This window comes from Rhinolophus sinicus, linkage group LG04 (assembly GCF_036562045.2).
Source record: "Rhinolophus sinicus isolate RSC01 linkage group LG04, ASM3656204v1, whole genome shotgun sequence".
NCBI classification, from domain to species: domain Eukaryota; kingdom Metazoa; phylum Chordata; class Mammalia; order Chiroptera; family Rhinolophidae; genus Rhinolophus; species Rhinolophus sinicus.
In genome coordinates this window covers 166311975-166324818 of record NC_133754.1, presented here as the reverse complement: position 1 = coordinate 166324818, position 12844 = coordinate 166311975, and the positions used below count along the sequence as shown (strand labels likewise).

General features: G+C 38.7%; 1 long non-coding RNA gene across 2 annotated transcripts in view; it reads left to right on the top strand.

Moving 5' to 3' along the window:
* Positions 1–12844, top strand: part of LOC109448648 (uncharacterized) — a 122815-nt gene that overhangs the window by 9323 nt on the left and 100648 nt on the right. For both annotated transcript variants that reach the window (XR_012495878.1, XR_012495879.1), the window contains exon 2: positions 10386–10498. This is a non-coding gene — a long non-coding RNA (uncharacterized LOC109448648). The remainder of the gene's footprint in view (positions 1–10385; positions 10499–12844) is intronic.

The window sequence follows — 12844 nt, the reverse complement described above, 5'->3', positions numbered from 1 at the left end:
TTGGAAAGACATTTAGCCATATAGGGGGTTCTTAATTTCTAGAATTTCATATTCTTGTATATACTACATGAATACCCCTAAAAGTATTTTTCTCAGCTTAGCTATCTAATTATGAGTTGAAAAGTTGATCTAATGGTGCAGTCAGCCAGCTACTGGGGCAAAGGATTGGCAGTCATATATTTTATGTTCAAACAGTATCAGTTACACAACTCAGCATTCCTTTTTCTCATTTGACCTGATTTTCTCATTAGTTTTGCAAGAGAGGATAGAAAAATTGTTAGCAATGAATTGTGAAATAGATCTTTTGCTAAAGTTCAATATGTTTAAACAGTTTGGGTTGTTTTGTGTTTTTCTTTTCTCCCATCTCAACATTTATTTTTCTCATTCAACAGGTATTTTCATTTACAGCTAAAGCTGATTTTAATACATTGATTTATTTCAAGCCTACCCTGCTTGTCTTTTGAACTAAAGATCATAGCCAGTTTTTTGTTGATACCTTGTTTATTTGTTAATAGTCTATCATTATTTATCTCCATATTTATTGGGAAGTGACTATATGCCAGGCCCTACCTTTGTTGGATAACTCTCTGAATCTCTGCCCTCAGGAAGATACTAGGAGGAATAAACAAATAAAACATCTCTGTTATGTGCTGGGATTGAGGCAGGTCCCAGGAAGGCATTGAGGCTTGATCAACTCTGGGTGGGGTAGGAAATGGAATCAGCTTTTTTTTTTCTCTCTAGATCTCTCTTTCACAGATGGTTATCTAATCTACATATTGGTCAAATGTTCTGAAAATTGTATTAGAATTAGAATATCCTAACATAAAGGAAACTATGAATAAATTGATATAATTGTATGGGCTTCTCTGACGAAACTTTATTTAGAGCATTAAAAGCTTTTTTTAACTTTAAATGGAAAGTGTGGGTTCCTTTTTCATGGGCCCATGTTTGTTATTTGTGGTTTTCCAATACGTGCCTGCCTGTGTTTTGCAGAGCTGTTATATATTAATTAAGAAGAGTCCTAGGATCCAAAGTGTTAGAAGTTTAGATAGCCGTTGTTCCACTGATACATCTTTTCTTGCGTGTACGTTATTGAGTGAAATTGGTTTTATACTTGTTTCTCATTCCCCTTGGTATTCCCAGTCTGTTTCATTCCTTGTTGGGTTTCCTCACTGCCAGTTCTAAATTATTATAAAGTAGATGTAGCCCACATTGTAGTTTAGGTAAAAATGAAATAAAACCAAAAAACACGGGGCGTTGTGACTGGGGGTGTGCTCCTAAACATAGTAAAAACTGCTTCTTACTCTTCTGCATAGCTTTCATGACAAAACCCGTGGCTCTGAGAAAGTTAGGAATGATAACTCCTGGTCAGAGTACAGGTTTTTGGCAGAGGGAAATAATTTGGTTGTGTCGTTGCATTTTACGACATTTTGAAAAGTCATCATATTCAACTACTTGTCAAAAATGATTATAAGCTGCTTAAGGATATATTGCCTCTCAAGTTGGTATAAGAATAGACAGAGCAGAGTAAAAAATGACAGCCTGAAAGAGACTTTAGTGTATATTCATTTAATTTATGATCTGATGGTGCAATAAAATATTAATAATAATTAATATGGAAGTGTTAGCAGTGTAATAATTGGTTAGCTATTTAGAAACTGTTGTGGGTTGAACTGTGTCCCCCCAAAAGATATGTTTAAGTCCTAACCCCCAATACCTGTGAATGTGACCTTATTGAAATAGTCTTTATATGAGTAGATACAATCAAGTTAAGATGAGGTCATACTGGATTAGAGCAGACCCTAATCCAATAACTGGTGCCCTTTTAAGAAGAGGGAAATTTGGGCACAGCCATAGACACCGGGAAGAATGCCATGTGACAATGGAGGCAGAGATTGGAGTGATGCTGCCACAACCCATGGAGCATCGAGAATTGTTAGCAACCACTGGACGTTTGGGAGAGACAAGGAAGGATCCTCTAGAACCTTCAGAGAGAGAGAGGGAGAGAGAGAGAGAGAGAATAGCCCTGCCAACATCTTGATTTCAGATTCCTGGCCTCCAAAACTGAGACAATAAATTTCTGTTCTTTTAGGCTACCCAGTTTGTGGTACTTTGTTACGACAGCCCTAGGCAACTAATACAAAAACTTCTATTACACCAATATAAATTCCAGATGGATTGATTAGTAAACATGAAAAGTCAGATTGTAGAAACAGAAGATATAGGAAGCAAATATTTGTCAAATATCTAATTGGCAGCCAATATCCAAGCTTAAAAAAATACTCATAGTGCAACTGAATACATAACGATTTCATTATCTCATCATGTAAATAAAGTGAAATTTATTGGATATTAGATAATGATAGAATAAATAAAACAGATGTCGGGGTAGGAAGTATCAGGGTAGAAACAGGATTGAAATTTTAGAAACAATGTCTGGGGAAATCCCTAAGGAAAGGTTACTTGTACCTTTCTTATAGCATTTATCACTTTCTATTCTGTTTTTGTTTTATTTTTCATTGTGGCAAAATGTACATAACAAAATTTACCATTTTCACCATTTTAAAATGTACAGTTACAGTAACATTAAGTAATTCACACTGTTGTGAAACCATCACCACTATACATCTCCGCAACTTTTTCATCATCCTAAACTGAAACTCTGTGCCCATAACACAGTGTCTCGATCCTCCCTCCCCCCAGGCCCTGCAAGCCACCCTTTTACTTTCTGTCTCCCTGAATTTGACTACTCTAAGTGCCTCATATAAATAGAATCACAATATTTGTCCTTTTGTGCCTGGTTAATCTCACTTAGCATAAGTTCTTCAAGGTTCATTTGTGTTGTAGCATGTGTCAGAATTTCCTTTTTGAGGCTAATACTCTATGGTATGTATATACTGTATTTTGTTGATCCGTTCATCTGCCTATGGACATTTGGGTTTTTAACATGTTTTAGCTATTGTGAATAATGCTGCTGTGAACAGGGGCGTACAAATATCTGTTCAAATTTCTGCTTTGAATCCTTTTGGGTATATAAGCAGAAGTGGAATTACTGGATCAAATGGTGATTTTGTGTTTAATTTTTTGAAGACCTGCCATAGTGTTTCCCACAGTGGCTTCACCATTTTACCTTCCGATCAGCAAACCACAAAAGTGTCAATTTCTCCACATATCCTTGCCAGCACTTTTTTTTTTTTTTTTTTTTTTACCTAGTGGAACAGATCTGAATGCTCTACATTAGGCCATTCCATATTAAAATATATATATATATATATATATATATATATATATATATATATGATGAAAGTGATAACCCACATAAGTAAAGAAAATGAAGATTGCTCAGTTAAATTATAGTGGTATCATTAATGAACTAAATAGAAAAAAAAAGTTAGATTTGTACTTCACATCATAGACTAAAATGTATTCCAAATGGATGAATGGATTATATGTGAAAAATAAGACATTTAAACCAGGGGTGTCCAAACTTTTTTCAACGTTTTTCACCAAGGGCCATATGCGGTAAAATACACAAACAGCCGGGCCACTCACTGGAGGTGAAGTACTTATTGCCTCACCTGGTTTATTTAAGTAAACTAAATATAGTTTTGGAATTTGCTGCAGGCCAATTAACAATGGATCATGGGCCACAGTTGGCACGCGGGCCGAAATTTGGACACCCCTACTTTAAACAATTAGCTTGAAGTAGAGGTGAATATTTATCTAAACTCAAAATGGGGAAAAGCCTTCCAAGCACAGAAATAATGGAATAAATTGCAAAGGAATCGATGGACTTAATAGCACCAAAATTAATGTGTCTGTTTGAAAAAACTGCAAACGAAATAAAAAAGCAAGTGATAAACTGGGAAAAAGTGTTTGATATGTAGTAAGTTAAAACTGTTTATTGTTATTATTTTAATAATCAGTTCAAGCATCAAAGAGAGATAGTTTTTGACTTAATTGAACTGGCCCGGATTTTTAAAACATAAAATGGCAGTACTCAATGTTAGGAAAGATAGAAAGAGATGAACATTTTCCTACACTGCTAATAGACATATAAATTGCAGTATTCCTGGAAAGTTAGATGGCAATATGTGAAAAGGTCTTTAAGATTTTTGGAAGTTTGACATAATTTCTCTACTTCTAGGTATTACTAATGAAATATTTAGAAGTATGAACTCCCTTTTATAAACAAGATTTCTATATCCTCATTAATTATGTTAGTAAAAATAGGAGGGTGGAAATAGCCCAACTGTTGAACACTAGAAGAATGGATAAACAAATTACATTGTACATGTTTGATAGAATTGCTTAATCATTGTAAATCATGATTTTGAAGCATATTCACTGACACAATACAATGCCACTCATTCATTTATTTGTTCATTCTGCAAATATGTATTGAATAACTAATGTGTCAGGCATGGTTACAGCACCTGGATTTTCATAGTGAACCGAACTCTCTTCTGGAACACACATTCAGTAGAGGACGAAAAAGAAATAAATAAGCAAACAAATATATTATGTCAGGTGATGATAAGTGCTAGGAAGAAAAATAAAATCAGATCAGAGGAGAATTAATACTATTAAAATATGATACAATGATACAATGTTAGATGTTTATGAGGTCTGACGATTAAGTTCACAAACTTGTTACAATGATGTGGCTAACCTTTTCTGATATCAGAAGGGATTATTCGTGATGAATTTGTACCAACTGGACAAACAGTTAACCAGGTTTACTATTTGGAAGTGCTGAAAAGGCTGTGGGAAAAAGTTAGACGACCTGAGCTTTTCACCAACAATTCATGGCTCTTGCATCACAACAATGCACCGGCTCACACAGCACTGTCTGTGTGGGAGTTTTTAGCCAGTAAACAAATAACTGTATTGGAACACCCTCCCTACTCACCTGATCTGGTCCTGATGACTTCTTTCTTTATCCAAAGATAAAGGAAATATTGAAAGGAAGACATTTTGATGACATTCAGGACATCAAAGGTAATATGACGACAGCTCTGATGGCCATTCCAGAAAGAGTTCCAAAATTGCTTTGAAGGATGGATTAGACGCTGGTGTCAGTGCATAGCTTCCCAAGGGGAGTACTTCAAAGGTGACCGTAGTGATATTTAGCAGTGAGGTATGTAGCACTTTTTCTTTTTTCTTTTTTTTAATTAAATTTATTGGGGTGACAATTGTTAGTAAAATTACATAGATTTCAGGTGTACAATTCTGTATTACATCATCTATAAATAGCACTTTTTCTAGGATGAGTTTGCGAACTTAATTGTCTGAACTCATATATGGTATAAGCCCAGTTTTGTAGAGAAATAACAACCACCATTACCACCACCACAGTGAATACATGTACATAAAGACAGAATAGTGACAGAAGAGAAAAGAATCAGAATGTTCACAATGGTTAGCCCAGGGTAATAGAATAACTGGTGGGTGGTTTTTTTTGGTTTATTTTTAAATATGTTCCCATTTTCCCACAATGTCAGTAAACAATATTAAGAATCAGAAAAATAAAACATAACACTAATTATTTAAAAATTCATTGAGTTAAGTTTAAAATGAAAATATATTTACACATGTTTATTAAGTTCAATTGCTTAAAAGGACATTTGTCAAACCCCACAGAATGTACAACCCAGAGTGAACCCTCATTTATACTAAGGACTGAGAGTGATAATGATGTGTCAGGGCAGTTTCCTTGGTCATAACAGATGTGTTACCCTAGTACAGAATATCCATGGTGGAGAGGTGTGTGGGGGAGGACAGGGATGTATGGGAACTTTCTGTCTCTGTACTTTCCACTCAATTTTGCTGTGAAACTGAAACTTGAAAAAAAAAATTTATTAATTAAGGAAAAGAACATAACAACCATAATGATGTCAGGCATAGGATTTCTTTAAAGAGGAAATTTTGGAAATACCTTTATTTGGGCTTATTAATTCGGCACAAATCACATTTCTGTCCCTCACAATCCCAGAAGTATGATTTTTCAGTATCACCTGGTAAGCACATCCACTTATAAGGGTCAGACTAATATTTATTAAGCTGAGGTACAAAACCAATGCCTATTACTATTTAGAATGAAAAAGAGTGCTGTCACATGGGCTAGAATACATGTGTGATATAAACAACATATTTTCTTTGTGAAGGCATGGAAAAGGGCTTTATTATTAGAAGGTTGCCTGGAGAGCCTGAAATCAGAGGAAGTAGGAGCTTAGTTTTATGATTTGATTGTGTAATAAAGTGCTTGTTCTCCGTGGACTATCTACACCAATCTCACCAAGGGTGTTCATGAAAATGCAAATTCCTAGACACTAACCTAGATTTACTGTATCAGAATCTACATTTATGGACCCAGAATATGCATTTTGAGCAAGCACCTGAGGTAATATTTATGTGCATGGAAGTTTGAGAACCACAGGTACTTGGTTTCGGTGGAACCAGGATAAAAGGTAGTGATGCCCGTTCTCCGCAATTTGGAAGACTTTGCCAATAGGAAATTAACAAGGGTGTTGGTGAGACTGACTTTTCCCTAAATCCACTTGGAGAGCACTGCTAATCAAACTCAAACTCTGCTTTTCTCTGATTCCTTGACTATGTTAACTTCATTTGTTTACTGTCAGTCATGGGAGAAAATCATTTTCTTTTTCTCTTCATATCACTGCCCAGATTTATTATATACTTTTTATGTATTTTTATAGAGGTGTAATTACATACAGTGACAGTGACAATTTGATGAGTTTTGACAAATACGTATACAAGTATCCATGCAACCAACACTCCAGGAGTATGCCATCCTAGGAAGTTCACTAGGGTCCCTTTTCATTCTGTCCCTAGGGCCGCAATCTATCCCGGCAACCACTGTTATGATTTTTATCTCCACAGCTCAGTTTTGCCTGTGCTTGAACTTCATAAAATGGTGTATTGATTATGAGCTAATTCCATGATTGTTACGAAAGACAATGACACTCATTTTTCCAAGTTCTCTCAAGAGAAACCACTCTAGACAACTCTTAGAAAACTCAAAACACATTTTCAATTTGCTTTGGTAAAGGTGAAATACCTTAATTAAGATTTATTTGCCTAGAAGTATAAACGGAGTCCTGCTGAGGACTTTAGAAACTGAACTTCTGTAGCTAGCTAGCTAGTGTTAAGGTTTCAACTATTTAAAAACTCTGATAATAAAAGAGTATACAGATGATCCACATGGAATCAATTCTTCTGTCCCAAAAGAACCATACCCCCAATCTCCTGCAAGAATTTGGAGATCAGCTGGCTGAATGCTCTTAGTAATACTTAGGAAGAAGTAAGAAAGTTTGAAGATAGGCAAATGTATGCCAGTTCATCCACCGAGTTTGATCCTCGGTTAGATTCCAAAAGGATCAGTAATATATTTTCCAGCCTTGAATTTCAACATACTCTTACCAGTTTTATCTTTTCAGCCCTACCGTTGCAGTCCGTGTCAGAACCTAAAGGAATGTGACATCCCTTGAGAAATAGTACATCCTTTCTACCCTCAGTTATCATAATTCCCTTGGTCCCATGACACTTGCTCTGGTCCTTACCATTTTGCATGCTTTGATTCTTCCAGCCTTTTAACATTCCTGCTACTATTTGTGTGGTCCTATGTCACTGTCATAGTTATCACTTTTGAATGTTCATTCAATAAGCTAGCTTAAAGAGCTCTGTGCCATCACTCTTAATTTCTTTAAGACTCTCCCCACCTCTTTTCATTGGAATTGCTCAGTCATGTTTCTGAGCACTTCCTGGTACTGTCTTCTTTTGGAAACTTGTGGAATTATGCCTATGTTTTCTTTAAATATTTTGAAGTCTAGCTTCCTGAAGTCCCCTGTATGCATTTTCTCCAGCTCAACCTTGCCTTCCCTTGAAGGGAGCTCATCCCTTCCACTCCAACAAATGCTTTCTTGCCATTGGTTGGACTCAGTCAGAGCACAGTTATTTTTATTCCTTCATCTACCTTCTAGGACATGAAATTGTTAGGAAGGCAAGTGAAAAACTCTGCTTTTATCTGAACGAAGTATCCAGAATGTTACCTCCATTGTGTGTGCGCTGCCAGTTTGGTGGCTTTCCTCTGTGAGGCTCAGCTCTGCTTCCATAAAAACATCACTTCTGCTCCTCTCCTTTCATCTTCATCCAAGTGTTCAGGGATTCCTCTGAATATATTATTACCACAGCCTACAGTGCTGCTCCATCTCCTCCCAACAGGTCTTTTGTGCACAGCACACCCTTCCATCATCGTGTTCCCGTGGATCCATTCCATCCTGCCAACTCTCAGTGGTGTCTATGAGGTCTCGTTTGTCACCCATGCTATCATCTCAAGGTTGCTATGTTGCTCATGTTCTGTGCGTGATATCTGGACATCTGCTGCCTACGTTTTGTTTTTGATGTCCTTTCCGATTGTTTTCTTACTGAATTACTCAGCACCTCCCTCCCCATTGAAATTCTTCCCAGGCCCTCCTGAATATCGTCTATGGAAACCCATTTCAGTTTTATCTAGGTGTTTTTTTCTCCCTTCCCATCTGTTTTCCATTTACGGTCCTTTTGGGCAGATCAGTTGGTTTCTGACTAAACATTCTTTTCAGTCTTTGAAAAATGCTCTCCATTCTTAGTCAAATATCTGTCATTCCTACATTTGAAGCTCTGGCCCTGAAATAAAACACACCAACGTGTACCTAGTTTTCATATTTTGTTCTCAACAGTTGTGCCCCTAAGTCTTTTATTTTGCATCCCAAATTTCACAGCCTCTCGAGATGCTTCCATACTCTCCTTTGATGGGTTTTCATTTTCCTGTAACTTGACATTTCATAGCTTTGCCCTGCCTCCGCAGGCCACGCTGTATGGTAGGTTCATACTCCATGAAGATAACACCCCTTCTTGCAGGACTGGATTGTGTCAATTCACAGACATTACCATATCCCTCGCAAGGGAGTCCCCAAATCCCAGCGTGTGACTTTTCCTTCTTAGTTTTGCCATTTCATGTGCTTTCCTCCTCTGGGGGAAAGGAAGGTGTATAGTTGAAAGGAGGCTTGCTCTGCTACTTACTACTGGGTAGCTAAAGAGGAAAAATAACTTAAGTGAACTCGCCAGCCTCAGCTTCTTTATCCTTTAAGTGGGGATGTAATACTGATCTTACAGGTTTAGTATGATTTCCTAAGGTCCTATATCTGAAACCACTTTGTGTGCTAGAAGTAACACAAACATAGATTTTAAGAGCAATCATTGGATTATTTAGTTTTCCTTCAACGTGCAGAGTACGTGCAGCTGCATGGGAAGTTGCTCAATATTTGTCTCAAACCCATAGTAACTCATGTATTGAATGCCTCATGGAAGCCAGATTCTCTGTAAGGAAAGACAAAGGTGTGTGCACAAAACTTGGTGGGGGCTTCTCAGCCAGGAAGAAAGTGAATTTGGGAGCCTGTCCTTTCCCCCAGAGGATTAAAGTGGGCATTGTGGTAGCTTGTGCACACCTACAAATGTTCGTGTCCGGCCTTGTTCTTTGGATTTTAACACTGTCATGCTCAAGTGTTTCTGGGTATTCCAGAGGTCATCTCAGCCATGTGCAAGAATCTGCTTATTAGAACCCTGGGCAGTTCTCACCTATAACTCATGCAGAATTCCCCCTAAACTAACCTCACCTTGGAACTTGCCACAGTATATCTTTCTCCACCCTAACCATGATGGGATGTCATGGTTCTCTAGTTAGTTTGTAGGACCATCATAACAACAACCCCTGATAATAGCAACTACAGTTCTCATGTATTGAATACATACTATGTGTCACATACTCTACTAGGCTCTTTATATACACAGGTGTTTTTCAATCATTTTTCAAAATTACTGCTCCCCTGAGGAGGCTTTTTAGACATGTTTTTCTTAGTATCCCGTCCATGAAAATTTAATACCACATATATACAGCCTATTTGTTTAAGTACTATATGTATCTGCTTTATATATAAAAAGAGTTACTTTTTCACCCTCTCCCCCAAGAACCAATTTTTACCCCCATAGGGGCAATATTACCCCCGTTGGAAATTTATATATTATATATAATGCATTCTCCCTAGGGATAATATATATTAATAATGTATACTTTTCCTATCATTCCCTCCTTAATCGTTCCCCAAGTAATTTCCAAACTGTTTGCTCAATCCCTGAACCTATTACACAACTATTGACCCCAGCAAAAGAAACCTTGATTCAGAGGTAACAGCAAACACTCCATCTGAGGAAAGTCTGCCTTTTCCACATAGAGCCCAGCCCAGGTCAAGCCCCCACAGACCTCAGCTTGATGAAGTCCTGTGGTCTCTCTTGATGCACACTAGTTTCTTTGTGACCTCCTCCTCCAGGACCTTAAAGAGGATGCTGAACATTCCTCTTGAGAAACCTGAGGAGGATGCTCAGAAGACAGCCAATTTTCCTACCGCCTGCTGCCAAGTTTCTGGAGGGCCCAGCTGTTGGGGTAAGATTTTGTAGAATTTTTAAAAATATATGTATATACTGCAATCTCTGAGGTCACAAATGCTTTCTTCACTTTCTAAGTGTGAAAGGGCTAGGAATGAGGGAAGGTAGTGGCAGGACTAGTGAAAGAGAAGAGAGGAGAAGAGGGGAGACTAGAAGGATGGGGTGGGAGGAAAGGGAAAGAAGGGGAGGGAGATTAAGTGTAATGGAAAGAGCAAGGGCCTTGGAATCAGACAACTGGCTGTGACCTTGGGAAAGTTACTTAACCACTCTGGGTCAATAATAGTACTTGTTTCTCAAGGTCTGTGTTTTTGTGTATAATATCTGGCATATAAATTGGTGTACAATTACGTAAGCATTATTATTATCACGTACACGTGTTGGTAATAAAAATAATTCGAATCAAATAAATTTGCCAGTCAAATTTTCTTAGAAAAGGCTTATGTGTAGCAATACATGTGGGCACAAAACAAGGCATCCTGGGATCTCAGGAGCAAAGGCTGAGGGGAAAGGACGCTTTTGGAGTTTCTAAGGGGCTCAGTAAATAGTGCTCCTTTTTCCCATTCAATTGTTGAACCAATTGTGGAATAAGAGGAAAGAGACAGCAGATGGAGACCAATATATGGCCCTCATTACTGATCAATGCTACTTTACAGAGCATAGCTTCTATCTTCGAGCAAGTAGAATTCTAACACTGAACTCCAGAATTTGACCCAGTTTTGTGTCAGCCTCAGGCAACACCAGAACAGGGCAGGCTTCCCCATCTGGAGAAAAATGCTCCATGTGGGTAGCTCCTAAGGGAAGGAACAGAGGCAGGAGTTAGGCCATGCAGGACTTCTTTCTCCTTCTGAACTCACCAGCCAGTAAGTCAGTTCACCTCCCTGGTGGAAAAATGTGTCAGGAAGCAGATGAGGCCTCCTGGACAAGATAAATCCCTCCACCTGGACCAGATAAATGAAGAGAGGATTGGGTATGAGCTTCCCACTTTCCAACCAGCTTAAAGTCAGTAATGGGAGGAGAGCAGAACTAGAATTTAATAAGACGATAGTACTGGAGCTAGAGTGGAAGGAAGGGATACTGTAGTGTGCTGCAAAATGTTTAATAGTTAGCTCTCAGGAAAAAAAAATTATATCAACTTACACATTTTAGTGATAGAAAGGGTGTGTGGCACACAATTTATAAATAATAATAAAATATGTGATACTCTTTAAGTTCCATGTAGCCAACTGAATGCTTTCTCTGATTTTTGCTAAACTCTTGTATCCATAGCCAACCTATGGTTGCAATTCAACCATGATTTGAGAAGTGAAGTAATTGCCACCATCCAGATAACAATAGGTGAAAATAACTCACGGGCATAGACAATAGTAAAATGCAGTAAGATTAGTAAGAGATGATGAGTGTTGAATATTTCTGATCTTTGCTTTTAATGGAAATTAACTGTAAGTTTATGTAATTTAAATTTTAATAATGTCTGAGTAGGGACAGGGCCACGAGAGCAGTTTCCAGGCTTTCAGCCTCACGTGGAAAGGTGCTGCCTTGGGTATTAGATGGCCATCAGCTGTAACCAGATGACCATTAGCCACTATTGTTTTGTATATAACTGCGGTGGCTATGTTAGCGGATAGTGCATGGATTGCGGATGGTGCAGATACTGTGGATCCTACTTCCTGTGTCTTGCCTGGCCACCAGCGAGAATATAGTGGTTTGAACCCCCTATCTGTTCTCCTTTGTTGTTCCTTTCCGGCCTCAACCTCTCCTGGGTTTACCTGCCGCGAGCGGGAGCTGAGACCCTGCATTACAGTTCGTGTTTAACAGTCCAACTTGTAAAAAGCCTGAAAATGTATCAGTCGGCACACCACTGAGGGATATCCCACAGCCCTAGTTGTGTTTTTCACAGGTGTGGCAAATTAACAGTTCAATCCCCACCTACAGGGATATTTGGGTGCCACGTGTGAATTGCAGGGCGTGCTCAATGCGGGATCTCCAAGCTGAAGAGCGGTATCCACCAGGGGGCAGTGTGGTCCCAGGTGGTCCCGTGTCTAGGGAGCCAGACCCCGTGTGGTTACTAGAGGATCAAGGATAAGGGCCACCTCTGAGGGTAGAAGGCTGAGATTCAGAGCTTTCCTCTGGGTGTTGACCAAGGGAGCAATCAAGAAACCAAAACAGAAGTCCTGAGGTGCTATTGGAGAAGGGGTCATGGGGAAGCCTCCTGTCTCTGCACCCCTCTGGCTACAGGACAGGGCAGCAAGGTCCATTCCAGAGCCCACTCTCTGGTGAGGGCCAGACTCACTCTGCACAGAGGATGAACTCGTGCTCAGGAGCTTGAGTGGGACTGAATTACCCC